At 33.3% G+C, this 21,586-nt stretch overlaps 1 protein-coding gene across 1 annotated transcript in view; it reads left to right on the plus strand.

Moving 5' to 3' along the window:
* Delta (neurogenic locus protein delta) overlaps positions 1-21,586 on the plus strand; it is a 453,254-nt gene that overhangs the window by 31,794 nt on the left and 399,874 nt on the right. Inside the window, exon 2 of the mRNA XM_072546609.1 lies at positions 21,411-21,519. The gene's annotated coding sequence lies outside the window, so the exon portion shown is untranslated. The remainder of the gene's footprint in view (positions 1-21,410; positions 21,520-21,586) is intronic.

The raw sequence follows: 21,586 nt of genomic DNA on the forward strand, positions 1-21,586 counted from the left end.
ACTGGACTGCCACACCCGTTTTTTTTTCTTCAGGAGGAGTAGCATCCTGGATTTTAATATCCCTGCATTTTTACCAAAAGATGCCCAATTTTTATTCTTCTGTTGATTTCTAGGAGTAAAGAGCCAGGTTTATGTATTAATTGTCCCAGGTATACATACTGGTCTACTGTCTCAAGTGCAGTGTTGTTTATTATTACATCTTGGATATCCACTAGCTTGTTTTACATGGTTTTTGTTTTTGTCAAGTTCATTTTTAGGCCAACTTCATTGCTAGCTGCATTTAGGTCGCTTATGATTTCTTGTAGTTCTGCAGGATTATTAGAAATCAGAACGATGTCGTCTACAAATCTTAGATGGCTGAGATATTCTCCATCAATGGATAGGCCTTTGCTCTGCAAGTTCATTTTGCGGATTTATTTTCTAGATTTGCAACGAAGATCTTTGGTGATATTGCGTCTGCTTGTTGGACGTCTCTGGTAGTAGGAAGCTCTTGAGTGTTTTCATAAATTTTTACGAAAGTCCATATGTGTGATTTTTCAATGCCTTGGTTGGTCAAAGCTTCTATTATTGCCTTGGGATAAATAGAATCGAAAGCATTCTCGAAATCTCTGAAAGTTAATGCTAGCAGTATTTCATATTCCTTAATTCTACTCATTAATTCTCAAAGCGTATGGATATGATCCAGCGTACTCAACCCACTTCTGAAGCCAGCTTGCTCTCTTAGATGTGCAGCATCTAATACATTTGTTAATCTGTTGTTGATAATCTTTGTGAATATCTTGTATATACTTGTAGTAAACTTATAGGCCTGTAGTTTTTGATATCCCCTTTGCCACCTTTCCTATGATTAAAAAATTATGTTTGCTGTATTTCAGTTGTCTGGTATGCATCTTGATCTTAGACAGTTCGTAAATATGCTTGCTAAGATTTTCTAGGTTTTTTTGTCAGCGTATTTAAGCAGTTCCACTACTAGGTCATCTAATCTAGCTGCTTTAGGGGCTTTTTATAGTTCGCTGTAGAATTTAGTCACCACAAGAATTGTATTATTTCATTTCTGTCTGTAATGCTGATGTTTTTGTTTGTTAAAACAACGATTTGCTTCTTAACGATGATTATTGCGTTTCTTGTTTTCTTTTCTCAAATATTATATATTATATAGAATAATATTCTTGATGTACCCCAAAAAATAGTCCAGTGAAGTTAGTCTTGGATATATTTTGGGCCATTATACAGTACCGTATCCGATCCAACTGTCGCTTTAATTATTATTTAGCACACGCGTAACGTTTATTGTACGATGCGTTGGTGCTCCATCATTTTGAAACCACATGTTTGGCCTAATTCCCAAGGGAACATCCTCTAATAAGGTTGTAACTGAGGTTGTACATACCTAGCATGTTTAGTATTGTCGATATTAAAAAAGAACTATAGATTTTATGTTTTTGTGGAGTTTTTATTAATTTTTTTTATAAAAAATAAGAAATATACTCTGATTTTAGAAACATATATCTAAATATCAAATCAAAAGTAAAAACGTATGCTAGTAAAAATTAGTTGAAGAAAACAAGAATTAGAAGCATGATGAGGATACGGCAGGAATGGGGCGGGGGGGAGGGGGGAGTCCATGCTGCCGGACCTTAAATGACAGTATAATACAATGAGTATTAATTTATTTGCAAAAATGTCCATATAACCTAACCCAGGAAAAGGTAAAAACAATAAAGGTCAAGATGTATTACCCTTACTTTCAGGACAGAGGATATTATAATTGAAGATATTTTCTTTCATCACAACCAACACTTAATGTTATTCACCACACTTTATGGATAGATTTAGCTAATAATTCATAAATCACATTATAATTTTACTATCTTACTAATAAAACACTCGTATTCTAACATTATTCAGTATTTATACCTAGAATAGTTATCCTAAGTATAAGGTAAATATAATACTAAAATAATTTGTTACAAATAAACTCGGTATATGTTAGTTATAACTATTCCCAATTTATTCCGAAATAATAGTTTGGCAATGTCGCAATCTTTTGCACAAATACATAGAACAACGGCATATTGAGTGAAATATGTCAATTTTGATTTTTCTTTGAAACTGACAATGACAACTGACACCAAAAATATATCTTTATTTTTTGTTATCTTATTTGTTGAGTTTGAGTATTTTAAAAACCTTACGCCATCTTTAGAAAAGCGATATCTTATTCTAAATTCTCTATCAATGTATTTTGAAAAGGGATTTATTCGTTCTTTAAAAGTTTTTCTTTTTCGTGTACTTTCCATCATGTTAATTAAATTATCAACTTCCTCGACAGCCGCAACACCTCTTAAACATATTTTTTTATTATATAGCTACTCACAAAACAATACAAAAAAAAATATATTCTTGTCACTGATGACTATGACATTCATAAAATAGGTTATACTAGACTTAAACAAGAGTGTGGGTCAGTATAATCCTGGAATAAATTCTTATATTAAGTATAACCTATATCTAAGTTATTCCATGTTTATTGGTAGTGAATTTGCCTATACCTGATTTATTCTGAGTATAAGTTTTATACTTGGTTTATTAGTTATGCTGTTATTAAAGTTAAAAAGATATTTATAAATTTTGTTTTTCTCCCAAAATACAAATTAAACAAATAATTTGTAGTTTGAGAACGATTTTCAAAGTAGAAATCTAGATAAATCTAAATAAACGTATTGTCAGCTGAAATTGTGGGTAATTTCCAATAAAAACAATAAATAATACTTGGATTACCAGCTGCTCATCGCCTAAAAGTGTTCTTAGAGAAGAAAATCTGCAAACCGGCTCTGACTTCCTTTGCTATAATCAACTAATTATTGCAATATCAGTTTCCGGCTGAACTGGTTATCTTGGTATCAATAACAAAAAGAAGTTTTGTTTATATTTAATTTGGACTTTTATTATATTCATAATTATGGGAACCAATTCTTTATATAACTGTTAAATTGTTAATTAGTGAATAAAAGGTTGTTTACACGTTAAACATATGGCTTACACATAAAGTTGCTGAAAGTGAGGATTTAGAAAATCATCCACTACAGTAGCATGTGCAAAAATAATGACAGACAGCAAATGATGATAGGAGAGGAAAGGTTATTTAATAATAAGCTTGTATTGATCTGGGTTTTTTATACTGAGTAACATGCAATTGATTATTTTATATTGAGAGAGATTTGGTAAATTTACTATTAATATCATTTTAAGTACACAAGTAGGTAGATTTCAGAATAAATGACGAAATAAATCTTCTTTCTTCAAGTCCAATGTGCATATGTGCATCTGTCATTTATTCGTTTGTGTCCCTCTTTATAAGTACAAGTGATTGATAGTACAAATTTTATCGCACATGAGATAAAACACAATATAACATCCTAAAACAGTGACGATGATTTTCTTAAATAAAATATTCAGCATTGTTCCGAAAATGTTTTGGTATTACCTAAAATTTTTAAACATACCAATGTATTTCAATTCTTGTCTTAAATTTTGTAATTATTTTAATCAACAAATGATATAAGTACGTAATCTCTACAGGTACAAAATATTTACAAAAATATTAATATTTTCAAAAAGGAGAGGGTCAATTTATAAGCCCTCAACTTTCTTAGAAAGGATTAAAATTTCCAAGCAGACGTTCTGCCGCTTACTTCTTCTTAAAGTTCCATCTCCTATCGGAGGTTGGATATCATAACGGCTATGGTCACTTTGTTGGCTGCTGCTCTGAAAAGTTGTAGTGAACTACAGTTAAACCATTCTCTAAGGTTCCTCAGCCAGGAGATGCGTCTTCTTCCTATACTTCTTCTTCCTTGGATCCTTCCTTGCATAATAATTCTCAGCAGCTCATATTTTTCTCCTCTGGTTATGTGACCCAAATACTCTAGTTTTCTTCTTTTTATGCTGTTCATAATTTCTAACTCCTTATTTAGACGTCGTAGTACATCAGCATTGGTAATCCTTTGAACCCACTGAATTTTTAATATTCTTCTGTAACACCACATTTCGAACGCTTCTATTTTTCTTATGTGTTGTTTCTTCAATGTCCAAGCTTCCATTTCGTATAGTAAGATAGAAAATATGTAACATCTTAGAGCCCTCAATTTGAGAGGCAACTGAAGGTCTCTGTTGGTAAGCAATGTCTTCATTTTCACAAATGCTTGCCTTGCAGTTTCAATTCGGACTTTGATTTCTCTGCTTTGGTCATTTTTGTCATCAACCCAGGTTCCCAGATATTTGTATGTCTCTACTTTTTCTATTTGGGTTTGCTCTATCATTAATCTTTCATTTCCATGTTGCGTTTTTGAGACAATCATAAATTTAGTTTTTCTCTTATTTATTTTTAGTCCGTATCTAATGCAATAATCGTTAATTCTATTTACCAATTCTTGTAGCGATTCCAGGGTGTCTGCCATTATAACGGTGTCATCAGCGAATCTTATGTTATTTACTATTCTTCCGTTTACAGAGATTCCATCACCCAGATCCGCTATCGCTTCCTGGAATATGGCTTCACTGTACACGTTAAACAGTAATGGTGACAGAACACAGCCCTGTCTTACTCCTCTCTTTATATCTACATTTTCGGACTTTTGTTCTTCTATCTTTATATTGGCCTTTTGATTCCAATACAGATTGATAATGATTCGTAAGTCTCGTCTGTCTATATCTTTGTTTCTCAGTACTTCTATTAGTTTTTCATGTCGGACCCTGTCGAATGCCTTCTCGAAGTCGATGAAACAAGAATAAATATCTGCCGCTTACAGAAGCACGTAAAACGACAACAGGGAGAAAACCCATTCATATAGACGATACTGTGAAACAATCGATTCGAAGACAAGTTCATTTATTTTATTTATAAAAAAAGGTTCCTACTTTAGATAAACTTTAAGTAGACATTAATGATTCGTTTATGATATGAACAATAAAAAATCTGCGCTCATAGAGATAGAAAACATTATTTGTTGGAAGAGGCAACATTTAAGGGAAATTCGAAAATTGAGGAGAGAAGGCAAAAATATTTTTTATTTACATGAAACATGGATATATGAAGGGCATTTTGTAAAAACGTTAAGGGCAAGATAAACTGGTTACAAATGCTCGTCAGGTATTTATAGAAGATTTGTCTACGGGCTTAAAATTTCCAAATGGTAAAGTTCGCTTTTAATTATCACTCATATTGGAGAAGATAAAAGATTTGTGGATGGAAGTTTGCTAGATTTTATTTCAAATTCTACGAACGACTACCATGAAGAAATGACTGATGATGTTTTTGTGGAATATTTCAGTCAAATGATAGATTTATTACCGACCAATTCTGTAATAGTCATGGATCATGCCAGTTACCATTCAAGATTAAAGGAACCGTTACCTAACACTAAATGGAGAAAGCAAGAACTCTTGGATTGGCTAATAACCAAAGAAATAGTAGTGCCAGCAGAAGGTTTATCCAAAAGAGTTATTGCAGCTATGCAAACAATATTCACCAAAATATAAGAAGTATAGTGTAGATGAAATAGCAAAAGAACATCCAGTTATAGTGTTGCGATTACCACCTTATCACTGTCAACTTAACCCCATATAATTAATTTGGGCTCAAATAAAGGAATATGTCGCGAAAAAAATACAATATTTAAACTTCAAAATGTTCGTCAACTATTATGTGACTCCATATCAAAACTTTTATCTGACAATTGGCAAAAACCTATAAAAATCAGAGGAACGCTCTACGCTGACGTGTCAAATCAGAGAAACGTTCTGGAAACTCGATATGTTAACAGAGGAAATAATAGATCCAATTATTATTTCTGTGGAAAACAAAGAAACTGATGGTGATGATGATGCTTTCTTATCGGACGAAGACAACTTATGTATTTAGGTATGTAATTATATATTTATATTACTAATGATTATGACTAAGTTTATATGACGCTATATATTCGAAATATATTTATTATTAAATTGTAAGCAAATGTCATAAACCAATATTTAGTATTTTTATAAAAATGAATGTGGGTACTTGATATTGACATTTTAGTTTTCTTATATTAATATTAAGTAATTTTATGTTCTTTGTCACCGAGGTTTTAAGTTATTGCGTATTCCCTTAGGGTTTGCTCATTTGCATTTTATGATGTATTGTGTTTGAGGTTTGTCGATGTGGTCATATTATAGTCGAGTGAAAATTCAGATAAGAATGTATCAATTATTACGTTTTTTATGCATTGATTAACCCTCTATTTAGACCTTTGCTATAAAATTTGTGCTATCAATAATTTTCAAATGTACTATAAAACAAGGAGACTCCCTTCTACAGACATATTCAACCTAGTACTAGAAAAGATAATTAGGAAATCTTCACAGAATTTGAAGAAGCTAGCTAGAGAAGATAAAACAAAGTATATGAAAATAAGAGGCGAAAATGCAGAAGAAAGTAAATGGATCAGTCTAAGAACGAACGAGGCGGATTATAAATTTAAGAAGGCAACAGAATTTGAGTAGATTTGAGTAACAGGTACAAGTAGAGGAGGAGGAGAGAGAGAGAAATAGATAAACGGTTGTTGAAAGGTAGGTAGCAAAGCAGCATCATTAAACGCACTTTTGAAGCCAATTAAAGGGCTCCAGATCAGTCAAGATTCCAACTTATGAAACAATAGTGAGACCAACGGTGTTGTATGCATGTGAAACTTAGACAATAAATCAGAGAGAAGAAAAAAAGTTAGATATTTGGGAGAGGAGAATCTTGAGAAATTTTTTTGGTGGTATAAAGGAGGCTAACGAGTAGTGGCACAGAAGAACAAACCAGAGCTAGAAAATCACGGCACAGAGAGTGAGAATGTTGGGACATGTTTTACGAATTCCAAAAGAAATAAATGTCCCAAGTGTTTGCAAGCAGGAGAGCAAGGGAAGAAAATAAGAGGGAGACCACGAAGAAAGTGGTTTGATGCCGGCCGGACTAACATAGAAGAAATGCGAACAAAGGACGGAGGAGCACAAGTGAGGGACCGGAAAAAGTGGAAGACTCTAGTCAAGATCACCAAAGGTCTGCGGCTCTGTATGTATATATACAGTCCTTTTTAGAGAAAACTACCCTTAAATAACTTTGAACTTCTAATTTTTGGGACAAGTGCTAAAATACGTCAGTTAACATTTGATGGGGAAGACATTATGTCATATTTACGCTTGCTGAAAAAACCACCCTCTCACACCCCGTATCATTCCTTAATTATTTTGTAGATTACTTCCACCTTTTTTATTTGATATTTGGATTATCCGCTTTGCAATAATTTCAAAAATGTATAACACATAATGCTTAAGTATAAGTTATTAGTTAAGTTAGTATAAGTATAAGTTATTAGTTTATGAGAAAAATAAATAAAAAAAGCAAGAAAACTGGATTGAAAAAAAAATTTTTAATAATTTTAATACAATAATTTCACTACTAAAAGTGTTCACAATAACACTTTAAAATGACTGCCATTCACTTTCATACAATAGTAAAAATTATTTTGAAATTCTTCTCTGACATTGCTTAGCATGTCTGTATTTAATTGTCGACATTCATCCTCTATTATTTGTCGTAAATCATCCAGAGATTCTGCTTAAGTAGCATACATTTGTTTTAAATACCCCCATAAAAAGAAGTCTAGGAGTGATAGATCTGGTAAACTAGGTGGTCAATCCGTTCTCTTCTAGCTATCCAATGAGCGGGAAAAGTTTGGTTTAAAAATTTTTGCACGGGCAGAGCAAAGTGTAGAGGATCTTCAGAAAGTGTATCATCAATTTCTACTATTGTTCTAATACGATCAACCAATTGCCTTAAGTACTCAAGAGTACTCAACCAAGTAACTCGAGATACGATGCACCATTTAAGTTTCCAGTGATAAAGAAAGGTCCGATAATGTGATCACCAGGAAACCACACCATACGTTTAACCTTTGAGGATGCTCGGTGTGAAATTCACGCACAATATGTGGATCACTCTTAGCCCAGTATCGTAAATTATGTCTGTTCACCAAGCCATTTAATTAAAATGAGCATTCATCCGAAAAGCAAATATCGCTTAACAATTGTGGATTGTTAATGATCCATTGTGTCATTAATTCGCAAAACTCGAGACGACGATCAAAATCTGCTTCATTTAACTTTTGTACCTATTTAATTTTATATGGATGGAACTTAAATTTATGAAGGATTCGGAAGGCTATAGAAGGTGAAACACCCATTGCTCTGCTTATTGCTGACAGTGACTGTGATTGTTCAGCCTCTAAGTTAACTTGCTCTTAAACGGCTACTTGGTTTGCTTCTTTATTTAAGAGTCCCTGCCGGTGTGTTTAATTAAAAGTTCTATCAGCAGCTCTTGCACAATTATTATTTTTTAGTACAAATCTACAATTTCGATTCTTTCTTGCAAAGTGTAAATATTTCAGAGATCAAATTGCACAAGTATCAAAATGCTCTGTTACAAGTTATAACAAAATGTCATTGACCATTAACCGCTTAAAATGAATATCCAAATATCGAAAACTTTTGATAAAACTTTAATAAAAAGTAAAGTTTTTTGTTTCTTAGTTTTTGAAGGTACTACACATAGTCTTCTTCTTCTTTTTAAGTAGACATGACTTTGATGTCGTTCCATCGTTTTCGTGGTCTTCCTACTGATCGCAATATTACATTAAATAAAATTGAAGAACTTGATGTCTTTTAAATAGCTTACACTGTCGAAATTTTGTTGGTGAGAACTGTCTTGAGATCATTATCTGTATGTTAAATATTAATTGACGTCTTTTTGCGCTTTTCGTACAAATTAGAAGTTCAAAAGTTATTTAAGGTGGATAGTTTTTTTTTAAAGCACTGTATATAAATATATATATATATATATATATATATATATATATATATATATATATATATATATATATATTGTTGTGATCTGCTTTATGATGTTTTATTATTGATTAAGACTAATTTAATTAATCCAATTATTTAATTAATTAGTTCACTAATTTATGCAGAGTCATACAATTCAATTACTATTAAAAATTCTCAGGGTGCCTTTTTAATTTTACTTTAATCAGTTTACTTTATATATCTCTTCTAGTGGGTTCAGTATCTTCTAGTTGCTCATAATCGGGATAGAACAGGAAACGGAACTACATTAAAACAACATAAATATGCACACAAATTATTATTTATTTTTAATAAGCAATACGGTGAATGTTAATAAATAACTTTTTGTGGGCAATTATCTTTCCCAACAAATTCCTATACTCTAAATTTAATTTTAATTAATAAACTATCTATTGATCTGTTTTATAATAATATCTACTAAAAAATTTACCATATAAAAAATATAATTTATTCACAAAAAAATAACTCTTTAAAACTTGGAATCTTAGTTCGTATGCTTATATTTGATTTTATCTTTAGAATGTCTTAAAGTTTTCTTTCATTCAAATTATTTGACTGACCTTTATTTTTTTTACACCAATGATGTCTCCTCTCGATCAAACCACAGTTCCTTCCTTGATTGATTATGTCCGGCTACCATCAAATCTTTCCCGTTCCCAGCATCGATCCAAACCGCATACCAGCAAACTACTCCTCCGAAAACACAAGCCCAAGCCTCTTTTGACCGGTACTCTTTATTCACAAATTCTCCTTTCTTTCTCAATTAGATCTCGTGGACTATGCAGACTCAAAAAAGGTATTAATCTTCTCGTTTTTGATCTGCTCTCAGCTTCCACCTTTTTCACTAACGAACGAAAAACACTCTTACTCCGATTGACTACACAAAAACAACACGTCTTCTCTTCTGGTCTGCCGGTAACATAATAATCTTTTCAATCTCCCCAGACAACCTTCTCAAACTCTCTCATCCCCCATCATTCCTTTTTAACCAATCATAAGCATTCATCTTTCCCACTAATTTTCGATTCAGAAAATTTCCAACATAATATTTAAAACAAATAAACTAATTTCACTCAAATTACTTTTCAGAAACCATTAACAATTTTGCCTTTTTCAACCGAAATAAGCTTCCAAATTCTTGTTATCTCATATCTAAATCTAATTCTTATTTACTTTCGAAAAATGTCCACCGCAAAATACAATTACAAAGTTTATTCCTTAAATATATAATTACACGAATTCCATTGTCCTTTCACTATTCACTTAGTCCTTCAAGGAAAAACTAGTCCGTCACGGAAACAATGTCTTTTCTTATGCTAACGATTACAAATAAGTACAGGGTTGTATTTTAACTTATATGCCCGCTATATATTAAAATAATAAAAAAAAACTCTTTATTCTATTTTTGATCGATAAACTGATCCATAACAATATATATATATATATATATATATATATATATATATATATATATATATATATATATATATATATATATATATTTAATAAAGGCTACAAAAAGAGATATTATAATATATTTACAATTCAACTAAAGGAATAAAAAATTCATAGATCAATCAAAAATTGAAGGCCTAAAATAAATACGGTATAAGGCAGCCATTAAATAAATTTTATTTGAAACATAAAGAACGCGTTCTTTAGAAGCGTTTACACCCCACAAAAAACTTAAATAACGAAAATCACACTTTTAGTATTTTCCTAAAAGTCCTATTTTTCAGTTATCAGTTATCACAGCACATTAAACATCATAGCGTTCACGGTTCTGTCTGACAAAGAAAAAACAGTTCCGGCAATTTTTCTTTTTAGGGTGTCGTTTTAGTCTAGTCAAAATAGATATTTTACTGCACGAATTCCAACTGATAAGATTATTTATTTTTTAAAACCTCCAGTACAAGTACCATATGTTCATCACACAGTTTAATATATAAAAAATGTCAAGCTCATAGTTTATTTTTAAATCAATACTACTACAAAATATACCAGCTATTTTAAAAGGCGTAAAGGAATATTTATATTGTAAATATAATATTTATTAGTAATCCGTATAGAGTTAATTGATTCTGTAGAAATATTGACGCTCCTTTACACATCCTCACAAATGGAATTTACCTTTTATTGCTATTATAATATGCATCACGAAACAAATCCATATATAGATAATATATGTATATATATATATATATATATATATATATATATATATATATATATATATATATATACAGCTCAACAGGCCCTAGAAGTCTATGGCTTTGAATTTTTCCACTGTTTTTCTTCATTTTTCCAATTTTACACGCTTCTAGCCACCACTTTTTTGTGGTTGTTTTCTTCTCTTCTTTCCTCCTCTCTCAACACCGAGTCCTTTGGCCACCTCCTGTCTGCCATTCTCGCAAGATGGCCTAACCATCTAAGTGTCTTTGTCCTGACGATCTGCCTAATTTCTGGTTTCCCGTACAGGTCTAAGATCTCTGCATTTGCTTGTCTCCTCCAAACGTCTTCATAGTCTTTTACTCCCCGAATATCTTTCTTAAAACACTTCGTTCCCAGATGTTCAGCATATTTTCTTGATTTTTGTTCATAACTCATGTTTCTCTACCGTACAGGACTGTGGGTTGGATCACTGTTCGGTATATTCTCAATTTTGCCTCTCTGAAGATGTTTTTTGCGCTTAGTAGTTTATGTAGAGTTCCGACCTTCTTCCTTACTCTCGAAATCCTCTTTTCAAATTCTTGGTTTCTTCCCCTTTACTTGTTAGGGTTCCTCCTAGATACTCAAACTCCGTCACACCTTTTTGAAGCAATGCCCTCGTTGTTTGTGGTAGTCTTCAGTTGTGTCGTTTGATTTACATAATGTAGAGAATTATTAATTTGGATTTTTAAGTAAATCGAATGAAATTGTGGTGAAATCTTTATATATGGTGTGCCCCATTTCCATAAACTTTGTTTTTTGCTCATTAATAATCAGTCCATACTGTTTAGCCTTCGCTTCAAATAGTTTGAAAATCCTCCTAGTTAGTAGTTTTCCTATAGTTCTTACCATTAACACTACATCGTCCGCAAAGGCCAGGAGCTGGCTTCTGTTGTCATAAATGATACCATTCGTTCATATTCCACTCTCTCTTATTATTGCCTCCAGCGAGAAATTGAAGAGTATTGTGGACAGCGAATCTCCATGCTTTGGTCCACTTCTTATTTCAAATTTTCTTGTTAGGTTTCCTTCTAACTTTACTCTATTGTCGGTCTTCATTTAGGTCATTTTTACTAGTCTGATCATCTTTTTTTGAAATCCAAGTACTCAGGGCATGGTACAGACGCCTTCTTATCACAGAATCGTAAGCTTGTTTGAAATCTATAAAGAAGAGGTTTAGTTTTAACTGTTGCTCATACGTACTACTTTGAATAATTTTTAACACGAATATTTGATTTATTGTGGATCTGTCCTTTTTAAATCCTCCCTAGTATTCACCAACCTGCTCGTTTAAGTACCTTTTCAGTCTACTTCTTATGACTCTGACGATTATCTTATATGTTACATCCCGAAAAGTAATACCCCTGTGGTTTTCGCACACTGCTTTATCCCCCTTCCTATGAACGGAACATAATATTGGCTCTCTCCATACGTCCGGCAATGCCTCTATCTTCCAGATTTTGATTAGTTCTGCTGGAATGCTATTGCTACCTGCACTTTTATTGTTTTTGTTGACTTCCTCTACCATTACCACTTGCTTCTTATCATTTCCATCGGTTTCTTCATTAAGCAGCTCTTTGAAATTCTCAGGACATCTATCTAGCTTCCCCTCCTTAGCTCCCATTAGATGCCCTTCTTTACTCTTGTAGTTATTCTGTTTTCTTGTACCTTTTTCACTGCTCCTTTGCGCCTACTGGTAGAAGTTTCTCACATTTTTATTAATGAAATGTTCTTCACTGCCTTGAAGCTTTATCCATATGTCCCCTATTCTTCTTCCTACACACTTTTTTCGTGTGTCTTTTCTTTGCTTCATATTCATTTCTATTTTCGTCACTTGATTTCTCCATATATTTTAGTCTTGCCTCGTTTCGTTTCTTAAGGCTTTTCTTGCAATCGGCATCAAACCATTCTTTATCTTTCCTTTCTTTACTTGATACTTGATCTAACCGCTTTTGAGCTGCTTCCTGCTTCTTCTATTATCGAGGACATCGAGGTCACCTTGATTTTCGCTTTGAAGTGTTTTTGTTCCTTAGTTTGACTACATCATATTTTTTATACGATATTATCTGTTTTCTGACCTCTAGGATAATTTCTCTTGATTTCATGATCATTAGTTTGTGATCGAAATTTGCGTCTGTCCCTCTATAACTTCTAACATCTGTTACTAATTTCGCGTGCTTGCTTTCCACTAGGACGTGGTCGATTTGGTTGCGTGTTTTACCATCTGGAGCGATCCATGTTTCTTTGTGGATTTTCTTGTGATCGAAGTAAGTACTTATAATTCTCAAGTTGTTCTCTTGCGCAAAGGCTATCAACAACCTCCCATTCTCGTTACTTTCGTCATGTTTGCTTTCACCTTCCGTAGTTTTTCGGTACATCTCTTCATTGGGAATTAAATCACCTATTACAATTTTAATATCATGTTTTGAAATTTGATTATATATAAGTTCAATCTTACTATAGAATTCTTATTTTACATGCTGGTCTTTATTCTCTGAAGGAGCATGCACATTTATTAAACTTAATTATCTAGGTATAAATATTCTTTAAAAAAAATTTAGGTATAAATATATAACTTTTTTAAAAATGCATGGAGCAATAAAACAATACAGTTACAGTATTAGCTTTTTTACGCGAGAACATTGTAATATGCGCAGTAAAAAAACATTTTATTACACTGTTAGAGGTTAATAAGGGCCTTGGAGGCAATAGTGTCCTACAAAATTGTCTTGTCTTCACGTCATCGAAGACACAGTGTGTTGCGTAACCACTGGGTTTATGGCATACAAGGAGCGTTCATTATGCAACAGATGACAGTGGATGAAAGGCAAGTTTTTTGCGCGTTAAATCTCGGCTAATGGAAATAACCCTAACAGAATATTCTGGTTTTCCAGGTTAAGGGTTTAGTTGTTGGACCGATTTTCTAACACTAGAAAAACGAAAACTACCAAAAAACTCAAATATTGTCTCGGTAAAGTAAATAGGAAACTCTTAAGACGAAAACGGCGACCATAAAATAACATCGACCAAACATAATGCTTCTAAACTATTTTACGAAGATTTAATGACAGATTTCTATTACACAGAACTGGTTTCCATGTCATAAACTTACATGCCTTACATGATATTTCAATCCGTGTTATTCTTTCTTTATCAGAGTCTGCATTGGTGTTTAACAAGCTGCCTAGATATTTTATATGACTGACACGTTCAAATTTATCTATCCATAATTTGTTTCAGTTATCCAGTTTAACAGGGTTTGAAGGTCTTCTACATTTTCTGTAAGAATGGTTATTGAAGGAAAACCAGTTGTTGGTCGCTGTTTGTTTAATAATTGAAATTTCTTTATTCTAATTTTGTTGGGACATGTTGATAATGTTGTTGTGTAGCTCTAAGGTAAACTTAATTGCAGGATATAAATTATTAATTAGTGACAAAATGTTACTTGGTTCTGAAGGTGGGCCTTCTGTACAGGGTAAAATATCGTCCACATATCTGTACCATAAGATTATTTGTAGTTGGGAATGGACAAAAGTATTTTCAAGAGAATTGAGAAAAAGATCTCTGAGTAGGGAAATAGTGGATTTCCTATTGCTAAACCTTTTGGTTGTCTATAAATTTTATTATTAAAGGTAAATAAATCTTGGAAAAAGCAGAATTAAAGTAGATTTGACAAATAGCACTGATAGCACGAAACTACATTAATGATATTTAGGCCTACTCTGATTCTTCACACTCACACTTTAATCTCATGGAAGGTAATGTAAGGCCACACCAAGCCAGGGATATTACATAATACTTAATTTTAGTTAGAATAGAGAAACTAAATTGGTCAGCATGTTCTCCGGATAGAAATCCTATTGAGCGTATTTGGAACTATCTAAGTATAATGTAAGAAGTCGTGAAAGACCAGCTACTAACAAAGCGTGGAATAACTTACTCTAAAAGTATATTCAAACGCTATTTCGTGGAATTTCTTGGATAGCTTCAGCAGCTTCAGTAATTATTGTTCCATCATTGTTGTCCAAATTAAAAAACATACAAAAGTACGCAATGCTCTATTCAATAATTCATAACTTTGAAGCAAACTGAGATATCAAAATGAATGAAAAAATAATATAGAGCAAATTAACTAAACTTGCATACAGAATAATTTTTAGCGACATCCAAAATATGTATTTCACCACAAGGTGTATCAAGTCTAATTGATGGAAACATAATTTTGTTTCTCCTTGTATAAGTTGTGTAAATATGGCCTTATTCGAAAATTTGAATCATGTGAATCAATCTGGTATTATGATTCTTCTACTTTTCCAAAAATTATAAAAGTTGGGCGTTAAATCAACAAGATATTTGTGATTAAAATTTGTTAATATTTTGGAGCTCTGGAATGCAATAATTGTATTAAATAACGTAAGGAAATAGCCCCTCTCCGATGAGTAGTAGGTGTCACAATTCTTAGAAGGATAAATCTAGAATATTCAAGTGTTGGCACTTGTGTGCCTGATCAAAGATGCTGCTAGTACAACTTTCAGTAAAACAGTTAAGTGAGCAACTAGAAGAACGCGATTAAGACTGCAGCGGGTCCAAGAAGATCCTCCAAGAACGACTGAAGAATGTAGAAATTTAAAAATGTCTCGCAAATGATTGAAGAAACTGCTCAAATTATTAAAGAAGCAGCTAGACAAAATGACCAGAAATTCGAAGAAGTTTCTAGAACATTCGATAAGATACAGAAAAATGTAAACGACTTAGAAGAGAAGATCAAATAGCTACAAAGAGAGGATGATAACTAATACGAAAGTGCTACCACCAGTTAATGCAGTAGTTTTAGATCCGGTAGTGAAAGAAGAATCACCTAGAGACGAAACGACACATCATATGAGATTCAAATTGCCACCATTTGAAGTCTTCTAGGTCCATATATCTTAGACAATTTGAAGCTATTGCGACAGCCAATCATTGGACAGAACAAAAAAAGGCTATTTCCTTGACTGCTGCTTTACGAGGTAATGCTGCAGATATCCTAAGATCGATTCCTAAGGGTCAAGAAAAATGTTACCAGATCTTGTCCACTCGACTAGACAAACGTTACGGAGATGCCCATCTATAACAGGTCTAGAAGGCGCAACTAAGAAGTAGAATTTAACGTGCTCGTATAACGCTGTTGGCTTATCCGGAGGTACCAGACAACATATTGGAATAAGTTGCTGTAGATGCCTTCATCAATGGGTTGAGAGACAGTAAACTACAGAAAGCTTTACGAATAGCAAGACCGAAAGTTTTAGATGAAGAGCTCGCCATTGCCTTGGAACACGAAACAGCTAGTCAAGCTTAACGGAGCTATGGAGTACGAAACTCTAAAGAGAGTGACGAACAAAACGATAAACGTCTGGAGGAAATCGTATGGAAAGTAGTTCGTAACACGATGCCGAAGAGACGCGAATCCAGATGTTGGAATGGTAATGATGAAGGTCACATTCGACGCAAATTGCAAGAAAATTATACAAGACTCAGAAAGCTAGAACAGATCGAACGCTGGGCTGGAAAAAGTCATTAAAATGCTGATACTCAGTCAAGACGGCCGTGCAGTGCAAATTGTAATCACTGTCTTAAATTAGAAGAACGACTTTGCCCCGTGATACGAACCACCGTCATTAGTGATCAATGGCAGCCTTACCAGCTACAAGACGCTCAAGCAGATGATCCATGTATAAAAAGAGTATTGGATTGGATGTGTCGAAGTGAAAGACCTTCTTGGCAAGACATTAGTGCATGTAGTCCAGAAGTCAAATGTTACTGGAGCCAATGGAATTTTTTTTAAGCCCTTTTCTCTATTCGGTTGGCCTCTCCTAATTCTCGCCATTCATCTCTATTGTTTGTAAGACGTTTCCACATTAGCCCTGCAGTCCTTTTAATATCGTAGCTCCATCGCATTTGCGGTCTTCCTCGTGGTCTTTTGGCTTCATATGACCGCCAATTCCCGATTTCTTTATTCCATCGGCCATCCGTAAGACGTTCGTTATGTCTGTCAATGTTCGTCAATGGAATTGCATAGTGCTAAATTGTAAAGACAATGGGAAGGTCCGTATGAAATTAAAAAGAGAATAAATGACGAAATATACCGAATTAAGAAGTTGCCGAAAGGTAAACCAAAAGTAGTTCACATAAATCGTCTTGCACCTTATGTTGGCTCAAATGAAACAGAAGAAGCACGAACCTTTAAACATAAGATCAAAGATGACAGGGACTAAGCTTTAATGAATATATGTCAAATTACACAGAGAGAAAGACTGTTAGATTCGGTGTGACCACAGAAGTTAAGCAGGATCTTTTTAGTGTTCCGCATAACGTCTCTCTAGTCCACTGTGTTGCCCAAGATCTTGAGATGACTAAAGAAATCTCATCCGTATTTTATAAGAAGTTCGGTCGTTTCGACGAGTTAAAAAATCAGCAGCCTAAAGTTGGAAGAGTACTGAGATTAGAAGATTGTTCTCGATCTTTGCTGTATATGGTGACCAGGAAGTCGTATACAGACAGGGCAAGCTACGAGGATATATGGCGTGCTCTAACTAATTTGAAGGAAATCGTGTGCAATTATGACATCAAGAATTTGGCCTTACCCAAGATAGGCCATACACTAGATAATCTGCATTGGAAGATTATCAGAAGCATGCTTGAAGGGATCTTCCGAGAAACCGGCGTACGAATTACTGTGTGTTGCATTAACCCGATGAGGTCGTGTCCTTCGAAGTCAGTAGACTGTTATTTCTTCTTGAGGGGTTCATGCAGAGCTGGAGAGTTCTGTAGATTCCACCATCCTAGTAACGAAATAGCCCATCTCCGATGCGTAGTACGTGTCACAATTCTTAGAAGGATAAATTTAGAGTATTCAAGTGTTGGCACTTCAATAGCGCCCGTCTTCGATGCGCTTTCAACGAGAAGAATAGAGGTGGACTATTCCAAAATATTCTAGTACATAATAAGTTGTAATATATAAGTAGCTTCAACATTAGCTAAGTTTAGTTGTTAAGATACTATCTTATTGTAAACTAAGAAATAAATATATTTACATAAATTAGAACCGCTCGTTTTATTTAATCTCGCAACAATAATATAAAATAGCTTCGGAATTCTCCTCGGAATTCTAAAAAAGGCAAATAATGTGTAATGGTATATCTAACGTCTATAATTTTAAGCTCCATACAAATTTTTCCGTGGTTAGAACATTTTTTGTCTATTTTAACTGGATTATTTTGTAACTCTTGTCGATAATCGTTTTGGGTGCTAAGCACTGCCTGTGCCGTTAAAATATTTACTCTCATTTACCGGATTTTAGAGCTACATAATCGAGTGTCATTTATAAAACTACAGTTATTTTAAAAATGTCTCAGCAGATAAAAGAGACAATGTTTAAAAGAGGGCTACAGCCAGCTGAAGTGCAAATGACAAGTCTATCTTGAGATATTCAGAAGAAATGGGAATGTTTTTTTTTGATAAGTAGTCATTTACTGAGAGTATATAAAAAAATGTCGTAGATCTTAAAAAGTTCTTTAATTTGCGGGTTTCGAAATTAAAATGGATGAACAATTGACCGAGATAATTTCAAAAATCCTTATTTTTGCAGTAATTTATAAATTTTAATGTATGTATGTACAGCGTTAACAGGCCTTTTAGGCCCATTGCTGGATGGATAATTTCCATCGTTTTCTATTCTTAGCTAACAGCTTCCAATCTCTGATTCCCATCTCTCTGACATCTTCCATCACTACATCTCTCCATTTCTTTCTTGGTCTTCCTCTCTTTTTTTGCCCTCAGGTACTCTCCAAGCAATATTCTTGACTAGTCTATTACCTTGCATTCTTTCTAGATGGCCGAGCCATTCTAGTCTACGTTTTTTCACCACTTTTGTTATTGTAGGGTTAGCTTACAACTGATACACTTCTGCATTAGTTCGTCTTCTCCATTCTCCCTCTACTACTTTTCTACCAAATATTCTGCGAAGTATCTTTCTTTCCCATGCTTCCAATGTGTTCTGTACGGTTTTGTTCATAGTCCATGTCTCGGCAGCGTATAGCATTGTGGGTCTAATTATAGTTTTGTATACTCTTATTTTTGTATTACGAGATATATCTTTGGCCTTAATTATTTTGCTCATGGCTCCAGCACACCTGTTGCTCTTGGTCAGTCTCAGGTTGATTTCAGTTTCTTCCTTACATGTCTGATCAATAAGAGTACCTAAGTACATATATTCCTCTCCCCGAGACTTTTTTGGTTTTTCATATCTTTTATTATTTCTTCAATTTCTTCTCTTGTGGGCTTTGGTATTTCTTCTATTACTATTTGAGGTCTAGGAACATAACAATTTTCTTCAGTAGTCACTTCGTCATTTAGTATCTCTTCGAAATATTCTTTCCATCTTTCACATATTTGGTCTTCATCCACTATTAGGTTTCCTTGCTTATCTTGTACATTCATCGTTCTTCCCTGGTACCCAGTTTTAATGTATTTTACTTCTTTATAAAAAAAATTTATTTCATTTTTCTTGTAATTTTCTTCAATGCGCTTAATTTTATTCTCCATATACTTTCGTTTCCGCTCCCTTAGGATTCTCTTTACTTTTTTTCGTTGTACGACCTTTCTAGGTCGTCTTGTTTTTGCGAACGTAAACTTTTTAATCTCAAATCTGAGCTTTTTTTTAAATCTGTTCTGCATTCGTCATTGAACCAGTGGTTTTTTCTAAATCTTTTTGTTCTTGGTATGTTTTTCGACGTAGCTTCCTTTATAGTGTTTGTCATTTTCAAGAACTTTTGTTGTATGTTACTCACAGTAGTACTATCTTGTTTGGCGTAGGTTTCTTGTTGCACTTTCTTTTTCCGTTTATGCTTTTTAATTATTGCTTCTCTCATATTAATTCTAACCAAAAAATGATCTGAGTCTACGTCAGCCCCTCTGCACGTTTTCACATTTGTTATTAAATTCGCAAACTTCTCTTGTATTAAGATGTGGTCTATTTGATTAGTTCCATTTGACCCCGGAATTTTCCACGTTCCTTTATATATTTTTTTTTCTTCTAAAATGGGTACTCATTATCTTCATCCTGTTTTCAATTGCGAATGTGATTAATCTCTGTCCATTATCATTTGTATTCAAATGTTTACTTTCACCCCCTGTTATGTTTTTATATATATCTTCTCTTCCGACCTTTGCATTGGCGTCGCCTATAATAATTTTAGTGTCTTGTCTGGGCATTTCTTCACACAATGACTCTAATTCTTCATAGAATTCATCTTTCACTTCTTCTTCTTTTTCTTCTATTGGAGCATGTATATTTATCAACGATATCATGTTCTCTTTTCCTTTAATTCTAATTGCACACATTCTGTCAGATTTTAATACCTTTATTTTTTACTGCAATATAACTGCTTAAAATTGGGGAAATTAACGAGTTACTGAAGTGTGCTAAATTTCAGCCAGATCAATCAAATAGTTTATGTTATTCAATTTGTTATAAAGTTTTTGCTTATAAACATTTAGAATAGCTTTGATATTGTTTATGTCACACGCTTGTAAGTAGGCTCACTGAAAAGCTCATAAAAAAAAATTTGACCAAATAACTCAACGCACAACCCTGAAAGGTTACACTGCTTTTTGTACCAACCGACCCAATCACAACTCCAGTGGAGGAGTAGCTGTATATATAAATTTAAATATACCTGTCCAAAATATAAACTTCATAACTAATATCGAAATAGTCACAGTAACAGTACTGGCCCCACTAAAGTTCAATATTTGTAGAATTTATGTTCCATCAGATGAAACTCTAACTAAACCTGAATTACTTAATCTTCTTCAACAAATTCCCCCACCTCGAGTAATCACGGGAGATTTTAATGGCTTTAACATTACATGGGGATCAAATAAAACAACTCACGCGGTGAGTTTTTTTTGTGACCAAATTAATTTTTTTTGTACCCATATTTATTATAAATGACTTTTTAAAGTGTACCTTAAAAATTAATTAGTTTACATAAATACATCTCAGTGGCCCACTGTTTTCCCTTAAAAAAAGAGACGGAGCTGAACGTGTTAAGGACCATCCTGTATAACAGTTTTACTCTGATAGTGTATATAATACATATTTTAAAAGTACCTTATGGGTTCCCTTATATAGATACTATTGTTGAGAAGTATTTTAATATTTAGTTGTTATTATAACCTAATTTTAATCAACAAACGTTTTGTTCCAGGAGTAACAAAAATTGCAACAATGACGTCCAGAAGATATACCATAAATATTTTAAGGATACTTCGGTTGGATAAAACTCAACTGGCTTCATCGGAAATATTTAGGGCGAGGTATGTCTCAATCTTATTAATATTTACCAAAATTAATTGCATGTCACAACACATTCTAAAATATTCA

This window comes from Diabrotica undecimpunctata, chromosome 10 (assembly GCF_040954645.1).
Source record: "Diabrotica undecimpunctata isolate CICGRU chromosome 10, icDiaUnde3, whole genome shotgun sequence".
In the NCBI taxonomy this organism is placed as follows: domain Eukaryota; kingdom Metazoa; phylum Arthropoda; class Insecta; order Coleoptera; family Chrysomelidae; genus Diabrotica; species Diabrotica undecimpunctata.